The sequence below is a fragment of the Chenopodium album genome, chromosome 2 (genome assembly GCF_948465745.1).
Source record: "Chenopodium album chromosome 2, dcCheAlbu1.1, whole genome shotgun sequence".
Classification (NCBI taxonomy): Eukaryota; Viridiplantae; Streptophyta; class Magnoliopsida; order Caryophyllales; family Amaranthaceae; genus Chenopodium; species Chenopodium album.
Window position 1 is genome coordinate 43,743,337 of NC_137835.1, and position 20,013 is coordinate 43,763,349.

Genomic DNA, 20,013 nt, shown 5'->3' on the forward strand with positions numbered 1-20,013 from the left:
TATTGAATGCCTACAAACACTTATCATCAAATCCAAACTCGACATCTTTTTAAAGAAGATCATTGAGGGGCTTGGCAATAAGGGAGAATTCTTTGATAAATCTTTTGTAGAACCCGACATGGCCCAAAAATGACCTCACACCCTTCACATTGACCGGAGGTGGAAATTTTTCAATAACCTCAATCTTTGCCTTGTCCACCTCTATGCCCTTGTGAGAAATTTTGTGCCCGAGTGTTATTCCTTCTTCAACCATGAAATGGCATTTTTCCCTATTCAACAGCAATTTCACTTTTTCACACCTTGCCAAACACTTTTCAAGATTTTCAAGGCACGCCTCAAGGGAAACTCCACCTACGGAAAAGTCATCCATAAACACCTCCATCTCCTTTTCCAACATGTCTTCAAAGATACTCATCATACATCGTTGGAAAGTGGCGGGAGAATTGCAAAGGCTGAATGACATTCTCCTATAGGAAAAGGTACCATAGGGATAAGTAAAAGTAGTTTTCTCTTGGTCATCGGGATGAATAGGAATTTGGAAAAACCCCGAATAACCATCTAAGAAACAATTGTACTTGTGCCTTGTTAGTCTTTCAAGAATTTGATCAATGAAAGGAAGGGGGAAGTGATCCTTTTTTGTGGATGTGTTTAGACGTCTATAGTCTATACACATCCTCCATCCCGTGACCGTCCTCGTTGGAATGAGCTCACCTTTCTCATTCTCAACGACGGTCATACCTCCTTTCTTTGGGACAACGTGAATGTGAGAAACCCACCTAGAGTTAGAAATTCGAAATATAATTCTCGCATCTAAAATATTGGTGATCTCCTTCTTCACTACCTCTCCCATTTGGGGATGTAGCTTTTGTTGCCTCTCAATGGATGGTAGATTACCCTCCTCAAGAGTGATGTGATGTGTACACAAAGCGGGGCTTATACCTTTAAGGTCATCAATGGTATATCCCAAAGCACCTTGATGCTCACTCACAACATCACATAACCTTTGAGCATGGTGCTCACTCAAAGAAGAGCTAACAATCACGAGGAAAGTAGAGTTAGGTCCCAAAAATTCATATATAAGGTGTGATGGAAGAGGTTTGAGCTCAACCATTGGTACACCTTTACCTTCCTTTGAAGTGGCGGTTTGCAAAGCTTCTTGGCTTGAGATAGATATTCATGCATATATGCTCATCCACTTCCTCAATGCTTCCATTTAACAAATTCTCATACATTGCCACTTCCTTGATAGGAGCACCTATCTTATCCTTGTTCAACAAGACATTCTCAAGAGGATCATTAGAAGTGAGCAAGTGCTCATGCATGAAAGATACAACAAGATCAATAGAATCAATCAACATGCAATTTTCTAAGGAAGAACATAGATACTTCATGCTTTCATTCAAGTCAAATACAATGACTTCATCTACTACCTTGAGTGAAATTTTTGCACTCTCAACATCAATCATAGCACCCAAGGTAGGAAGAAAAGGTCTACCAAGAATAATGGGAATGGTAGCATCTTCATCCAGTTCAAGAACCACAAAATCTACCAGAATTACAAACTTCCCTATTCTCAAAGGAACATCCTCAACCTTTCCCTTAGGAATCTTAATTGTCATATCGGCCAATTGCTAGGTAATTTTGGAAGGCATAAGTTCCCCTAACTCAAGTATTTGATAAACAGAATATGGCATTAGGCTAATACTAGCTCCTAAGTCACATAAGGCATTATCAATTTGCATCTTTTTAATGGCACAAGGGATAGAGAAGTTTTTGGGATCTTTTAACTTGAGTGGCATCTTGTTCATTATAATTGCACTACAATTCTCGGTCATGTTGACGGTCTCCACCACATCACAAGTTCTCCTACCACTCAAAATGTCTTTGAGAAATTTTGCATAGTTGAGCATTTGGGTAACAACTTCAGTAAAAGGTAGAGAAAGATAAAGTTGCTTAAGCATGTCAATAAATATTTCAAATTGTTCATCCAACTTATGTCTCATGAAAATTTGTGGGTTTCACACTTTCTTTCTCCACTCCGACCTCTCTAGGTGTCTCAATCACAACCTCACTCAAAGATGCACCATTTTTCTCATCCTCTACTAAGACCTCCTTAGTTCCACTCTTCCTAAGCAAACTCTCCTCAAGAACCTTACCACTCCTTGGTACAATAGCATTCACGGGTCTCTTGAGATCTAAACCTTTGAAAGGTAAAGAAGAAGGACTAACATGGTCTTTCAAAGCATTGGCAAGCTGAGAAATTTGGTTTTCAAGCATCTTATTATGAGTCATCACCTCATTGAGTTTCTTGTCACTTACGGCCATGTAAGTGCTCAACAAATTTGTTTGATTTTCAATGATTTCCTCCAAATCAGTCCTAGAGGAAGAGTGATCGGGGTAAGATAGGTCGTTAAGCTACAACCCTAACCAAATTAATCATTTATAATACCTAAACTTACACTAAACTAGTTAGTTGCAAGTAAAGGGTCGAACCCAAAAGGACTAAGTGTATCAATTTGTGCTAATTAGACTACTAGGAAAGCTTGTGAGATAGAGAGAGGTTCAACTAAACACAACTAAGAACAAATAACTAAAACTAGGGAAAGTGGAATCCAATTACATCAATACATTTAATAACATCATACAATTAGATGAAAATGACCTTGATTAGGAACAATAAACACATTTAACTCACTCTCGCACAATTAAGCATGTTAATTATCCTACTAAACTAATTCACTCTCGTGCAACTAGCCTAGCAAAGGTATTGAGGAAATTAGGGCTCTCAACCAAATCACTCTCGCACAATTGATTGAAAGCACAATTAAGAACATAGAATCAATTAGCTAGAAAGATTCTAATCCATAAAAGCATCATCCATACACAATAATCAAGAAACAATTCCATACTAATCACAATCAATCATTCAATTTATTAACATAACCTTCATCCATTTCCCTAGAACAAAATCTAAGCTAACCTAATGAAGAAAGACATGGAAAACAAGGTAAAATAAGAATAAAAACAAGATTAAACAAATAAACTAAATAATCTGCTCAAATCAACAAATAAAAAGCAAAAACTAATAATTAAGCAAGAAATAAAGATGAAAGAAAGTTAGAAAATGCTCATTGAATAGATGAGAAGAAGTTCCACAAAGTTGCTTCTTCAACCTCTTAAAAACTCCATGGAAATCCAAGCTTTCTCTCTCTACACTACTCCTAAACTAACCCTAAGAGAGAGAAAATAAAAGCTAAACTAAAACTAATCTATCTAAAATAAAATGTTGATTGAAAGTTCTTAAGAAAATAACCCCAAAGGGGTATTTATAATACAAGTTAAATAAAAAAAAAAATAAAAGAAAGAAACTATAAAGAAATAAAATTAAATAAAACAAATAAATTAACTAAACTAAAAAACAATAAAAAAAACAAAACTACAATCAAATAAAATAAAAGAAAATGAAAAGAAACAAGAAAACAAACCCCAAAATCCCCAAAATTCCCACCCAAACCACAAAACATCAGACTCCCCTAATTTCCCTTCTCCCTTTCGAATTTTGGCTGCTTCCATTCACCGTATCAACAACAAACAATCATCCTCACCGTTCATCAACACTATCATCATCTAGCATCAAATCGTGGTCGTCTGATTTTCATTAAAATCAAGTGAAAAGCTCGTGATTGACCCACAATTGCGCGCCCGCATAGAAGACGCGCACAGGTCGCGCAAATCTTCTGCCTCGACTCTAATTTTTGACTCCAATTGCGCGCTTTCTGACAGGGCTGCGCGGCCGCGGTGGAGGCTTGAGATGGTGAGTTCGGGTGTTTGATTGTGGGTGAAGGGCTGGTGGTTTAATTGGTGTTGCGGGGGTCAAATTAAAGGTGGTAATTGCTGGCGGTTTGGTGGTGAAATGGGAGGTGACGGTGGAATAGGGAATGTGAAATGGTGATTAATTGGTTGTTGTGGGTAATTGATTGGGTTGTTGGTGGTGTGAGGATGCGGTGGCTGATGGTGTTGTGTTTGTTGTTGTAGCTGTTGGTGGACGGTGGTTTGGGTGGTTGATTGGTGGCTGACGGAGGTGGTTCTTGATTGGAGTGGAGTGCTGGTGCGGTTGTGGTGGGCTGATAGGTGGTGTTGGTTGTGATTTTGGTGGTGAAATTGGAGGTGAGGCTGGGTTGTTGTGAGGGGGCAAAGGGTTGGTTGTTGCGGTTTTGGTGGGTGATGATGGTGAATTGGGTGTGGATTGGTGGTGTTTTGGTGGTGGCTGGTGCTGTTGTGGTGGGTTGCTGGGGCTGGTTTGGTATGGTGGCAGCAGCAAGGAGGTGATGAGCATTGTGCATTTGCCTCGAACCTCGGACCCCGAACACGATTTGAACTTGAAACCCGGAACACCTACAACCAAAAACACGAGGGTATTACCACGAAATAAAATAAAATAAGGATAAAATAAAATAAAATAAAAATAAAATAAGATAAATAAAATAAAATAAGATAAGACAAATAAAGTAAAATAAAAAGCTAAAACTAAATAAATAATAAAATAAAATGAAATAAAATAAAATAAAATAAAACAAACTAGAAACTAAAAGAAAATAAAATAAATAAAATGAGAGAAGCGGGAAATTATTGGAAAACAAGAATTAAAAACTTAAAATATAAACATAGAATACTTCCTCCGTTCTTTTAATATTGCAGCAAGGAGGAAATTACGCATCCCAAGACACATTTTATATGCTAAATATCTATAATTGTGTAAGAGTAATAATTATAATAAGTTGATATTGTGAAAGTATTTTATGAGACGAATCCAACAAGATCCCACTTGACTATATTTTGCTTAACGTATAGATCATATTATATGGTCAATTAAGAGTGATGAATAGTGCAAAAAGTCCATTGTTGCAATATTAATAGAACGGAGGAAGTATAAGATAAATTAAATAAATTAAGAAAATAAGCTAAAAATTATTAAAAACTACTAAAATACTAAAAATAAAGATAAAAGACGACATTAAGCAAATAATAGAAATAAAGGAAAAAATGGGCTAAATTATTGAAAAATAAGCCGGAAAACGACTCAATAAACACCCTAAAAGTGACATAAAAGTCACTTAGCAAACTCCCCCAAGCTTACCTTTTGCTCGTCCTCGAGTAAATTAACATGAAACATGAGAGAAGGAGAGTGAATTATTCAAGCAAAATTAAGACACTAAAGGAGACAAGAATGTACACTAACTCACTTTCGTAGGAATCACGGTCAATTTTAGCAACTAAAGACAAGCCCTTTAAACGCCTATATCGCCCTAGAGGACGAGTGTCCTCTCGTGAGGGTGTCCTAAGAGTTTAACCCACAACTATAAACAAAAACCAAGGCAAGGAAATAAAAATAAAAGAAAAAGAAACATAAAAAGAGAAAGAAAACACAAAGTTCATATTTGGACAAGAGATAGGAACAAACACCAATAAATGCAAATCTTTCTAAGTAGACAAATGTATGCACGTTCCAAGATGTCAATGGTTGATTGAAACATAACATATGCTAAGCATAGAGAACTAATGAGGACTCAATCCACCCTAGCCCTAACCGATCGGGCCGCGTTCTCTCCACTAGCTTCAAATCAACCCTTAAACTAGCTACTCATGATTCCACGAAGGAACCGGAAAAAGATAAAGAAATGAAAAACTTTGAGAAGGTAATCCCGACATCTCAACTATGCATACTCTCTCCATAGGTTTGAAGTCTATCTCCCTCCAACGTTCTTTGACCTAACCCCACTAAAGTCTAAGGGTATTTTATTGGGTTGTAACGTAAGGCTAAGGATTAAGGCGGGGTAAAAATTTGAAAATTTTGGTGATATTTCCTAAGTGAAGCAAAAGAGTGGCCTACTATCAAAAACAAACTCAAGAAGTTACAAAATATCAAACAAAAATACCAAAAATGCCATCTCCCCCAAGCTTATTCAACACTAACACAATATATACCAAAAACGAAGTAACGCTCCCCCCCCCACCCCAAACTTGAACGAAGCATTGTCCTCAATGCTTAAACTAGGGAAGAAAACGAAACCAAACAAAAATATTTTTGTGTTTTTCGTTTCTTTTTCAATTTTTTTTTTGTTTTTTTTTATTTTTTATTTATTTTATTTTTTTTACTATGGACGGCTTTTTCTTGAAACTTCATTTGATTTTCTTGAATTGCATCTTTCTTCTAAAACTTTTTTGCATATATTTTTTTTTTCAAGCTCAACTTTCAAGACCTTACTTAAACCAATTCACAAAGTTTTCTTGCTCATGATCAACACTCTCAAAACTCAAACCTCACATGCCAATGCTTCACTAACTAAAAGGGTTGGTAGACATAGGCCATTAGGTTTGTAACGCGGTTTAAACAAGAGCGGGAAACATTAGGCTCAAATTGGTTAATAATTAGGTCAATGCAAAATAGAAAACCAAATTTGTAACAAAATAAAAAGAAGAAAAAGAAAAATGAGAAAAGTTGCCCTTTTCCTCCCCTAGAGTGGCTCGGTCACGATCTTGGGAGCTAGAGGTCAAAACAAGGATTAAGACATGCATAGTCAAGGATCCTAAATAGCCGCTCAACAAGGTGATGAAGGCTATAACAAATGAAGCTCACAAGGGATTATAACCAAACAAATACCAACCAAGGGTTTCAAATCCACTATAGAGAGCAACTCCATCTTACCACATTCCCGTGAACTAAAGCTTCATGGACCCCTAAAAGTTCTTAATGGACTACCTTAGCATATAGTATCCTAGAGTCAACCAATAACACTCTAAAACCGTGCACACATTTACCACTTAGGAAGAAAAACATTCAAGAATGCAATTCCCAAAATAGAATGTCCAAAATAAGAACAAACAAAACACATTTTGCCAAAATTACCTTGAAAGTAAACAAAAATCTTTTTGGACTTTTCAAAATATAAGAAAAGACCAGGAAATGCATATACTCAGGTGCATGGCATAAATGAATCAACATCCCACCAAAGCATGATAGAATACCCTCCTCCAAGCTTGAATGAGACAATATACTCAAACATAAACCAAAAAATCCATGGGAGGAGAAAAGAAAGAAATCAATCCAACAAACCAACACACGTCCAATGAGTCACCAACCATTAGAGAAAGAGCTAAGAAAGATATTACCAGATATAGGTGGGTGTAAATACCCGCAAATGACCCAATTTAACCTTTCAAAGCCGATTTCCTCTTGAATTGAATCTCGATTTCCATATGCTAGCAAAAATAGGAGTCAAACTTCCTTGTTTCTTGATCCAAACCAATGCATAAGAGTATATCAAGTCATGTACCTAGCAAAAGGCACACAAACATTTCCATGAGAGAAAATCTAATCTAAAAAGAAAAGAAAATGAAAGCAATAAAAACCTCGGGTTACTTCCCGGGAAAGGCTTGTTTAACGTCCAAGCGAGACCGCTCTAGTAAATAATATTGCAACGAACGCAAGAGCTTATCAAATGCACTACTACACATTTCATATGATAACAAGTAGGCAAATGATGGGAGGAGGACGTGCAACAAGATTATTGCACGTAAGTGAGGAGGAAGATGCCAAAGAAAGAAGAAAAATCAAAAGAAAAATCAAGAAAATAAGAAGAGAAAGAAGAAGAAAAATAAGGAAAAGAATAAAAAGGCAAAAGGATGACATTCAAGCTCTAATGGGGAATGAAAAGGATCCAAATCCTCAAAATTCCTCTCATTACAAGAAAATCTCCCCTCACCTTCACACCCATGGCCCACATCATCCTCAAAAACACTCTAACACTCCAAATGAGATGCCTCACATCCATTTACATCAACCAAAGCACTCATCACTTGGGCAAGCCTCACTTCTCTCAATTTTTGTTCCTCTTGAAGCTCTTGGAGTTGTTGGGTGAGATATTACATTTGAGAAATAATTTGGGCATCAATGTTATTGGGTTGAGGTTCATGATCAAAGTTAAATTGCACATCATCAAAATTAGCACTAACCTCATCAAAATGAGCATAAGGGGGAAAGGTGTCAATTTGCACACTTGGATCATCACAAGGCACATAAGAAGTATCAAGAGAATTCATGCAAAAATTAAAAAAATCTTGGCATTGAGAATCAAAGCAAGAAACATGAGATTCTCTATCAAAACAATCCCTAGCAAACCATGTGAAGAAATCCCAAGCATCATGCATAGACAAATGACAAAATCTACCATTATTCATGTCCTCAACCATTCCCCTAGTATACTCATTCATGCCCCAATAAGCTATACCACAAGCATCACTAAGAGAACACCCATGGTAACTAAGAAAACCATCTAGTCTTTCAAAGTAAGCATAGAAGGGTTCACCATCAAATTGAGGAAAAGATAAGCATGCCATTTTTATACAAAGAACAAAGAAAAGCAAATAAAATCAAATAATATACAAGAACCTAGCTAATCTAATCAACACAAACTAATGATTGCCTAAGTCCCTGGCAACGGCGCCAAAATTTTATCGGGTAAGATAGGTCGTTAAGCTACCACCCTAACCAAATTAATCATTTATAATACCTAAACTTACACTAAACTAGTTAGTGGCAAGTAAAGGGTCGAACCCAAAAGGACTAAGTGTATCAATTTGTGCTAATTAGACTACTAGGAAAGCTTGTGAGATAGAGAGAGGTTCAACTAAACACAACTAAGAACAAATAACTAAAACTAGGGAAAGTGGAATCCAATTACATCAATACATTTAATAACATCATACAATTAGATGAAAATGACCTTGATTAGGAACAATAAACATATTTAACTCACTCTCGCACAATTAAGCATGTTAATTATCCTACTAAACTAATTCACTCTCGTGCAACTAGCCTAGCAAAGGTATGGAAGAAATTAGGGCTCTCAACCAACTCACTCTCGCACAATCGATTGAAAACACAATTAAGAACATAGAATCAATTAGCTAGAAAGATTCTAATCCATAAAAGCATCATCCATACACAATAATCAAGAAACAATTCCATACTAATCACAATGAATCATTCAATTTATTAACATAACCTTCATCCATTTCCATAGAACAAAATCTAAACTAACCTAATGAAGAAAGACATGGAAAACAAGGTAAAATAAGAATAAAAACAAGATTAAACAAATAAACTAAATAATCTACTCAAATCAACAAATAAAAAGCAAAAACTAATAATTAAGCAAGAAATAAAGATGAGAGAAAGTTAGAAAATGCTCATTGAATAGATGAGAAGAAGTTCCACAAAGTTGCTTCTTCAACCTCTCAAAAACTCCATGGAAATCCAAGCTTTCTCTCTCTACACTACTCCTAAAGTAACCCTAAGAGAGAGAAAATAAAAGCTAAACTAAAACTAATCTATCTAAAATAAAATGTTGATTGAAAGTTCTTGAGAAAATAACCCCAAAGGGGTATTTATAATACAAGTAAAATAAAAAAATAAAATAAAAGAAAGAAACTAAAAAGAAATAAAGATAAATAAAATAAATAAAATAACTAAACTAAAAACCAATAAAAAACAAAACTACAATCAAATAAAATAAAAGAAAATGAAAAGAAAAAAGAAAACAAACCCCAAAATCCCCAAAATTCCCACCCAAACCACGAAACATCAGACTCCCCTAATTCCCCTTCTCCCTTTCGAATTTTGGCTGCCTCCATTCACCATATCAACAGCAAACAATCATCCTCACCGTTCATCAACACTATCATCATCTAGCATCAAATCGTGGCTGTCCGATTTTCATTAAAATCCATAAAAAGCTCGTGATTGACCCACAATTGAACGCCCGCACAAAAGACGCGCACAGGTCGCACAAAGCTTCTACCTCAACTCTGATTTTGGACTCCAATTGCGCGCTTCCTGACAGGGCTGTGCGGCCGCGGTGGAGGCTTGAGATGGTGAGTTTGGGTGTTTGATTGTGGGTGAAGGGCTAGTGGTTTAATTGGTGTTGCGGGGGTCGAATTAAAGGTGGTAATTGCTGGCGGTTTGGTGGTGAAATGGGAGGTGACGGTGGAACAGGGAATGTGAAATGGTGTTAATTGGTTGTTGTGGGTAATTGATTGGGTTGTTGGTGGTGTGAGGATGTGGTGGCTGATGGTGTTGTGTTTGTTGTTGTAGCTGTTGGTGGACGGTGGTTTGGGTGGTTGATTGGTGGCTGACGGAGGTGGTTCTTGATTGAAGTGGAGTGCTGGTGCGGTTGTGGTGGGCTGATAGGTGGTGTTGGTTGTGATTTTGGTGGTGAAATGGGAGGTGAGGCTGGGTTGTTGTGAGGGGGAAGAGGTTTGGTTGTTGCGGTTTTGGTGGGTGATGGTGGTGAATTGGGTGTGGATTGGTGGTTTTTTGGTTGGTGGCTGGTGCATTTGTGGTGGGTTGCTGGGGCTGGTTTGGTATGGTGGCAGCAGCAAGGAGGTGATGAGCATTGTGCATTATTTGCCTCGAATCTCGGACCCCGAACACGATTTGAACTTGAAACCCGGAACACCTACAACAAAAAACACGAGGGTATTACCACGAAATAAAATAAAATAAGGATAAAATAAAATAAAATAAAAATAAAATAAGATAAAACAAATAAAGTAAAATAAAAAGCTAAAACTAAATAAAAAATAAAATAAAATGAAATAAAATAAAATAAAATAAAACAAACTAGAAACTAAAAGAAAATAAAATAAATAAAATGAGAGAAGCGGGAAATTATTAGAAAACAAGAATTAAAAACTTAAAATACAAACATAGAATATAAGATAAATTAAGAAAATAAGCTAAAAACTATTAAAAACTACTTAAATACTCAAAATAAAGATAAAAGACAAGAAAAAGCAAATAATAGAAATAAAGGACAAAATGGGCTAAATTATTGGAAAATAAGCCAGAAAACGACTTAATAAACACCCTAAAATTGACATAAAAGTCACTTATCAAAGAGGATTGTGAATAGGAATTATCAACTTGAGTCTTTGGAGCAAATCCGGGTAGAGGGCCTCTTTGAGCATTATTTTGAAAATTACCTCTCTCTTCATTGTTCCAATTACCCTTATTTCGATTTTGACCATAACCTTGATTATGGTTACCACAACCTTGATTATGATTTCCATAACCTTGGTTTTGATTACCATAATTTTGGTTTTTATTTTGGCCACTATAATCTTGATTGTTATAGTTACCTCGATAACCTTGGTTCCTATAACCACCACCTTGGTTATAGTTGTCAAAATTACCATGGTTTTTGTAATTTCTATTCCATTGACCCCTTTGGTTATCAAACCTTTGCACATTATTATTGTTTGACACATAGTTCACACGTTCACTCTCATTATTATCAAAATGATCATTACCATCCGGAAAAGCATGAGCGCAATTACTAGAATCATGATCATATGAACAACACACATCACAAAACAAACAACCACTAGGCATGTTACTAGAAGAAGGAGGGGGATGAGAGTTAGAAGGAGTACCTCTCCCCTTAAATTGGGAGGGAAGACTTGGAGCTTGGGAAGAAGAACTCTCCAATTTTTCCTTGACTACAGTCACTTCCTTCCCCAAGTTTGACATTTGTGAGGAGAGATTGTTGATTGCATTTAAATGATTAACCGAGTACACTGAAGAGTTACTCTTGCTAGTTGATTCTCTCTCACCATCTTGCCAATCTCTATAGTACCTCACAACATCCTCAATGATGTCCACCACTTCCTCTTCCGTCCTATTCTTGATGGGACCTCAGGCTCCTCCATCTAGGCATGACTTGCCTTGGGGACTTAGGCCTCCATAGAAAATTTGAATAATTTGATAGGTTTTAATTTCGTGGTGAGGACACTCCGTTTGATACTCCTTATATCTCTCCCACGCTTCATAGAGGCTCTCACTTGGCTTTTGTTTGAAGCCTTGAATCAAAGATCTTGCCTCCGCAGTTTTCTTTTGTGGATAGAAACGGGTTAGAAACTCTTTTGTAACCTCGTCCCATGTAGTTAGAGAATTCAGCTTAACCTCCTTGTCTAGCCATTCCAAAGCACGCCCAATGAGAGAAAATGGAAAGAGCTTGAGGCGGATGAATTCTTGGGAAACTCCGTTCACCTTGATAGTATTGCAATATTTTTCAAACTCCTTAAGATGATTTAGCGGGCTCTCATGCTTGGCTCCACTAAATTGTCGCCTCTCTATCAAAGCGATCATAGCCGGCCTAATTTCAAAATCATTTGCCGGTGTTGTAGGTGGAGTAATTCCACTCTTAAATCTGTATGCACCGGGAATCCCCAATTCTTTCAATGCCACTCTTGGATTCTCTCCCATTCTTGCTTGTTCCTCTTGTTGCGATTCTTTCTCAATTGAAATGCTAGATCTTAAAGATCGCCTAGCAACCCTTAATCTTGTAATAGTCCTCTCAATCTTCGGATCAAATGGTACTAGTGAATGACCACGTGCTCTATGCATACAACTCAAAGGAAATGATTAGTAGCATGGCTACAAGTGTAGCCTTAAAGAGGAAAATCTTTTTGTTTTTCTTAGAATGAAATAGACTCAACAACTATAACAAAGCACCAAAGTCATTCCCCGGCAACAGCGCCATTTTGACAAGGGGTAAACTAGGTCGTCATCTAATTCTCCCTTGGTCAAACTAAATTTGTAAACACTTAACAAACCTTATACAAGTACGTAGTAAGTCAAGGGTCGAACCCAAAGGAATGAATCGGAACTAATGCTATAGTCTAATGTTAAGTTAAATCGAAGAATATCAATGGTTGAGTTTTGTAACTAAGATAACAAGAATCAAGACAATTCAAAGAATTCAATCAATATGCTAAACACTAGGGATATAGGTTCCACATGCAAGCTAAACAATCATGCTAATTGATAGATCACACAATTGATTTAAACATTGCAAGGGACAAACAATAGTTGCAATAAAAGGAATTCAAAGGTTATCTCCTATAAACCAATCTAGGGTTCACTATGAATGGCTAACAAGGAGAATCACAATAAAATTCAATCAATTAAAGCAATTCTCAAATAAAGGGTTCATGTCATTGAAATTTGCAATGCAATCTAGATTAATCTTATAGGTTGATCACTCCTAGTCTAATTAATCACATGCACAACTATGTCAACCAATTTAATTGCAACAATTCAATCAGTCAATGATCATCAACTAGCAAAAATCATAAATCAAGCATGCTTCCCCTTCTCCCTAGCAACTAATCTACTCACTAATCATGGTGAAATTTAAAGCCAAAACCAATTCAATCACAAACATATTCATCTCAATCTAAACCAAAAGGAAATACAATCAATCAACAAATTCTCAAAACTAAATCAAAATCCAAACTAAACATTCAAGCATAAAAGAAAATTGCAATTAAAGTAAATTAAAAGGAAAAATCTCACAAACTTTCATTGATATGAAGAAGAATTCCAAACTTGATTGAAGAAGCAATGTTGAATTACAAATCAAATCCAAGACTTACAATCTCTACTTTCTCTCTAACTTCTCTCTAGTTTCTCTCTCTAAAAACTAAGAAAATGATATATTATCCAAAAGTTAGCCTTAAAAAGGATTTACAAGAGTATTTATAGAAAATATTCCAGAATATGATAAAAAAGAATCGAAGTTTTGAGAAGAATAAAACACGACGCTGGCGCCGCAAATGCCTCAATCGCCGCGCAACAGGCTTGTCGCTAGGCAACAGCCTGGCGTTTGGTGCTGCAGGTGATTTTCCACACATTTTCATATTTTTTGATAAAAGTAAGCGTAGAAGTCCATATGAGAGGTAAAATCGTAATTTCACTTTAAACACTTCTTTTATTCCAAATAAAACTCATAAAACTCAATTATCAATGCTAATAACATTAGGGTTTAAAAGAACCTTCTAGAAGATTCTAGCAGACTATAATCAATCGTAATTGCATTAGGAATGATAATTTATAATTGTCTCTCCTCTAGATCATTGGGCCGCATATAAAGATCAAACCAAGCCCATTTTAGTAATCTGGCCATAACTTCCTCTTTATTCATCGGAATTGGGCTTATAATATATTGTTGGAAAGATCTTTTTGAGCCCAATCCAACTACACAATTTTTGGACCCTTGTCATGGACCAAACTAAAGTGGATTGGCTATTTTCATAAAATAGGTTTTCGAAAACAGAAAGAATGAAGAGAATTTTAATAAAAACTAACCGCAACACTAGTCTTTCCACACTTTAACTTCATTCGATTATGATTTGACGTGAAAGGTATTCATCACCCTGTTTTGTTTTGGGGAGACACAAATGGGTGTCTACAGATGGAATCCCGACTTACCAAATCATACAAATTTTATATGGAGGATTGAGCCCCCAAGGGAATTCATGTCTTGATGCCGGAGCCAGAGGCCCGATCATGAATAAGACCGAGGAAAATATGATAGACATAATTGAAGATGTAGTTCGTCACTACATGGATTGGCAAGAGGGAGAGAGAGATCCTACAAGCAAGAGTAGCTCAACGGTCTATTCGGTAAATCATCTCAATGCGATCAATAACTTGTCTTCCCCAATCTCAAACTTAGGGAAGGAGATGACATTGATCAAGGCCAAGCTAGAGAGTGCCTCTTCGATTGTATCAAGTCTTCCCTCCCACATTAAGGGGAGAGGTACACCTTTAACTCTACTCTTCCTTCTACTTCAAGTAATATGACAAGTGGTTGTGTCTTTTGTGATGTTTGTGGGTGTAGGGAACATTTCAAGAATTTCCCCAAACTTGAACCCCACTGTGATCATACACTTAAGTATGGTGGGGTCCAAAGGGAAGGAAGATAGAGCAAAAGAGTCGCCAACAAGTTTTAGGAACTTGTAAACCGTTCACATGGTGATGGTTACACCCCTTAACGATCCAGGAGATCGTCAACTCTAATAGGCCTGAAACCTTGACTGGAAGTTCGGGGATGAAGGTACAAATCCAACCTAAAAGAGATTGAACCTAATGAGTGTCATTTATGGCACTCATTTGGTTCTCTTTAGGGTGAATCTCATGCTATTCTTTAGCTCTTTTACTTAGATTTTCCTTGATTTTACTCTTTATTTCTTTTAGTTTGCATTTTCTTAGTTTGGTTTCTTTTTTTATGCATTTCTTAGTTTATTTTGTTAGTTTCTCTTTTATTTGCTTGTTTTCCTTTATTTTTCAGGTTAAGATTGTTTTCCAAGTTTCCTGAGCCTTTTCCCGAGTTTGGCATTGATTAGGATGCTTAGTGGTCTCCATTTGAAGCTCAAGTATGGAGAAGTGCAAGTTCCTAAAGACCTTGAGCTGTGCATTCAAGTCGTGGGGGCATGATTTCTAGTTTTGAACCCGGAAACATGGATTTAGAAGCTACAAGGTTCTGTGTTTATCAAGAGCATCAAGTGGAACGCACGAGTAGCATCGGAATGATAGGGAAGAGGGCTCCCCTGCTCCCATGCGCGGCTGCGCGGCTTGGTGGCGCGGGCGCGTTTGTCTAGATCCCTGTTCCGTAGCCAGTTTTGCGCGGCTGAGCTACCCCTTATGGTTGGCCGCACCTGTATAGGTTTTTTTGGGGACGATCTAACTAACGACTCTTAGTTAGTTTTACTATATATATATTTTCTTTCGATTTTTAGAGGGAGGATAATTAGAGAATCATTAGAGTTTAATTTTTTAGAAATTAGAATAGAATTAGGTTAGATGTTTAGAGAGAGAAACTCTAGTTTGTAGAGAGAGAAGTTCTTGATTGAAGATTGGTGATTCTTAGTGTTTTTCTCTATAGAATTGCAGCAAGTTTGTAAGGATTTCTTTACTTTAATGTAATCTTTGTTTTGATCTCAATTTCTTTGTTAATTGTTCAAGATTGATTGTTTTTGAATTGGTATATTTTTTTATTAATATGATGATGATGAATTTGTTGCTTAGTTTAGTTTTGATAATGATATCCATGATTAGTGAGTAGTTTTCTTGCTAGGGAAATGGTGAAGCATAAATGAGTAATGTGCTAATTGGGGGAAATTGATGGAGTTGATGTTGTGATTAAATTGGTTGATTGATTAAGTGCATGTGTGTGTTCAATTTAGGAGTGATCAACCTAAGTTTCTCATACTAGATTGCATTGTAGGTTCACATTGATACGAAAAATTAATTTGTGACTTGCATTTGTCGATTGAGTAGGTTTGCAAATTTCCTAGCTAGAGTCTCTCGTAGTTAGCGCTAGTTTGACCTCTAGGAGATTAGCCTACCATATTCTCTTGATTGCTTAATCGATTTTCCCTCGCAGCACTTGACTTAATCATCTCCAATCCCAATTAGTTGAATTAATTACGAGTTTATGTGGATCCATACCCTAGTACTTGATAAGTTTGATTTTCGTTTCGATTGTTTGATTGGTAGAATAGACACACCTAACCTTATTTGCTTCGAAATAGCTTAGCTTGGACTTTAGCATTCACCTCCCATTCATAGTAGTTCGACCCTCGACTTACTCTATGCTTTGTGTAGGGGTGTGTTGAGAGATTATAAATTTTGTTTCGACTAAGGGTAGACTAGTTTTCAATGACCTAGTCTCGCCCTAGATAAAAAATGGCACTGTTGCCGAATGGCGTAGATGATTGCTATTGTTGTTGAGTCTATTTCACAAATAATTGAAAATACAAAAAGATTTTCTTCTTTAGATGTTGAAGCTTAAAGGTTTTTATGATGAGGAACTTAAACTAAAGCAAACTAACCTAATAAAGGTTTTTAAGTGTTTGATTAGTTTAGGTGAAGTTGATCATGGTGATGGAAGAAGTAACTGGAACTAAGAAGACATGAAGAGATCTTTATTTAAAGAGTTAAACAAAATAGAGGAAGAGTTCTCTAACAAGAACTAAGTTCTCTAACAAGAACAGAGTTCCTTCACAGGAACGTTCCCTAACAAGAACTTGAAGACAGCAAGCCTAAGATCTTTGGTGGAACTTAGTTAGCTTGGAGCCCAAGTAACTCACTTGTACAAAGGCGCGGCGTAGAAATTCTATTTATTTAAGGTTTTTATCTTCTAGATTATTGTTAATATGTTACGTACGTTAATGCACGAAGTTTATTAGAAGCGTGGCAAGTTGGCTTGGTAAATTAATTAATATGGAAAATATAAAAGATAGATTTTAGGAAAAGATTTTCTAAAGAGTTTGTTTCTTAAAATCGGTTTGTTAAAAAGATAATTCTTTTTATTAAATATCTTTTCTATCTTATTTTCCGGAAAAGATTTTCTTCTATATTGATTTACATAAAACCGTGTTTAGAGATATAATAAGTTAACTTATTTATCTTTTAGAAAACCTACTTTCTATACAAGTCATACATGTATTAATAGTAGAGAGTAAAATGGTTTTAGGTTTTTGTTAGTTTATGCGTGGAGAAATCACAGTGCTATAATTGAGTAAGTTTACCAAGCTTTTAACTTGTCATATTAGTTTCGGATTTCATGCATAGCTTGCCTATCATATACTAGGTGTCATACATTTGTATTGGTTGGGTTATTAGGGTGAGTTTTTTTATTTAATTCACATACAGTTTGTGTAAGCTTCTAGGTGAAGCTGTTAGTTTTGTACTTAGGTGGTACAAGTAGTTTTTACTTGGTGTTTGCCCTATTACAGTGAAGTGTGTGTGTTTGAAATACCTAAGGTAGGGTCAAGGTTTTACTTCCTGTTGGGCCCTGGAAGGTTTCCTCGTAAAATCTTTGTATTCTTGCAAGTTCCTATATGCATCGTTTTATTATTCCGCAAAAGTAGACATTAGGAACTCGATACAATTCACCCCCTCTCTTGTATTAATCGTCTCAACTAACAATTGGTATCAGAGCAAGGTTCTCACGTGTAAGCAGATAACTTTGCTGAGTAAGTTCTTGGAGAGATGAATTACAAGGAGAAACTTGAAGAAGGGTATTCCACCCAACGTCCACCTATGTTCAATGGTAAGTTTTACACCTACTGGAAGAACAAGATGGAGATCTTCATCAAGGCAGAAAATTACCAGGTTTGGCGTGTTATTGAAACTGGTGATTTTGAAATAACTTCAACTAATGAAAAGAACGAGGTAGCTACTAAACTTATATCTGATTATGATAAAGAAGATTATAAGAAACTTGAATTAAATGCTTTAGCCATAAAGTTTTTACATTGTGGACTAGGACCTCATGAACATAATCGTATCATGGGATGCAAGTCTGCTAAACAGATTTGGGATCTACTAGAGGTAACTCATGAAGGTACAAATGAGTTAAAACATTCTAAGATTGATTTATTGATGTCTATATATGAAAGGTTTGAAATGAAATCAAAGGAATCTATAGAGGAAATGTTTACTAGGTTCAATGATATTATTAACGAATTGAATTCCCTTGGCAGACACATTCCTATTGATGAACAGGTTAGAAAGATCTTAAGGAGCCTACCACAAGATGAACGATGGAGATCCAAGTTTACTGCCATGCAGAAAGCTAAGGACATCACCAAGTTCAACATGGAACAACTAGCTGGATCATTGATGACTCATGAACTTCACCCGAGTTCCAACACTGAAAGTTCCAAGAACAAGAGTCTTGCTCTTAAGGCTCAAGACTTAGAGGAATCGGAAGCTGATGATGAAATACAAGAAGTTTGATAGGAACAAGAAGTATACAAGTTCCAGAAACACAACTTGTTTCAAGTGTGGCTCTAAAGATCACTTCATTAAAGATGGTCCATTACCAGATTGTGATAGAGGAAAGATAAAGGGCAAGGAGCAATCCAAGGAGTCAAGAGTCTATAAACCTTACTTCACCAAGGACAATGGGAAGAAAGCCATGTTAGATGCCTTGGGAGATTCGGATTCAGAGTAGGAGGAAGATCAATCGTCAGGGGAAACTTCCCACCTATGTTTGATGGAAAAGACAGATGAAAAAAAAACTGAAGGAGCTAGAATCTGAGGTATGGTTTTCTCAAAAAGAACTAAGACATTTCTCTAAAGAAAAATTAATATTTTTTGTTTTGGAAATTCAAGAAAAATTGAAAGAATTACATAGAGCTAAACATCAAAGTGATGAAGCTTAGGTCACTTTTAAAGAAAACAGTGAGTGGGTTGATAATATGAAATTTGATATTCAATACAGGTTCTTTAGTCTGTTTGATGATAATAATTATCTGAAAGAAACTATAGACAGGGTGAAACATGATAGCATAATGTTAAATGTGGAACTATCCTTGATGAAACTCTGTTTTGATGCTCCTAATTCTGAAGTTCCTCCACTTACACAATATCCGAATTTTGAAAAACTAAAATCTAATTTGGAAGATTTAAGATCGCATAAGGCAAGACTTGAGGGGGAACTTGAGAAAGCCAGGAAAGGATAACAACTTGTAGAATACAGAGTTCTAGATTGGATCGCCAAAGCTCAAACCAAAAGAATAGAAGGTTTGGGTTTCAAAAAGTAGTTCCAAAAGGAAAAGAAGTATGTTAACCTGCCTAGTAGTATTGTTTGTTATTTCTGTGGCAATACAAGACATAAACAGGTTAAGTGTCCTAAGAAAGAAAAGAGTACACAGAAAAATGAAAAACATGAAGAACAGATCTGGATCAAGAAGAATGAACCTGCTGATGTTACACAGGAACCCAAGGAAACCTGGGTTCTTGACACTAAAGTATGATTTCTCTTGCAGGTTCCAGTGAGGGGGAACAACACATGGTACCTCGACAGTGGTTGTTCTAAGCACATGACTGAAGACAAATCTAGATTTCTCTCACTTGATGCCTACTATGGGGGAACTGTGACCTTTGGTGATAACATGAAAGGAGATATAGGTTCTATTGGCAAGGTAGGAAGGTGAAGTTCTCATGCTATTGATAATGTATTTTTAGTTGAGGGTCTGAAACACAACTTGTTAAGTATTTCACAATTTTGTGACAAAGATAACTCTGTAAGCTTTACTTCCAATGAATGCAGAATCATTCACAATGACACTGGGAACATTATTTTAGAAGGAACTCGT

At 36.2% G+C, this 20,013-nt stretch overlaps 1 pseudogene; it reads left to right on the forward strand.

The window, feature by feature from the left end:
- Positions 1–11,834: 11,834 nt before the first annotated feature.
- Positions 11,835–11,948, forward strand: LOC145607355 (small nucleolar RNA R71; annotated as a pseudogene).
- The last annotated feature ends 8,065 nt before the right edge of the window (positions 11,949–20,013 follow it).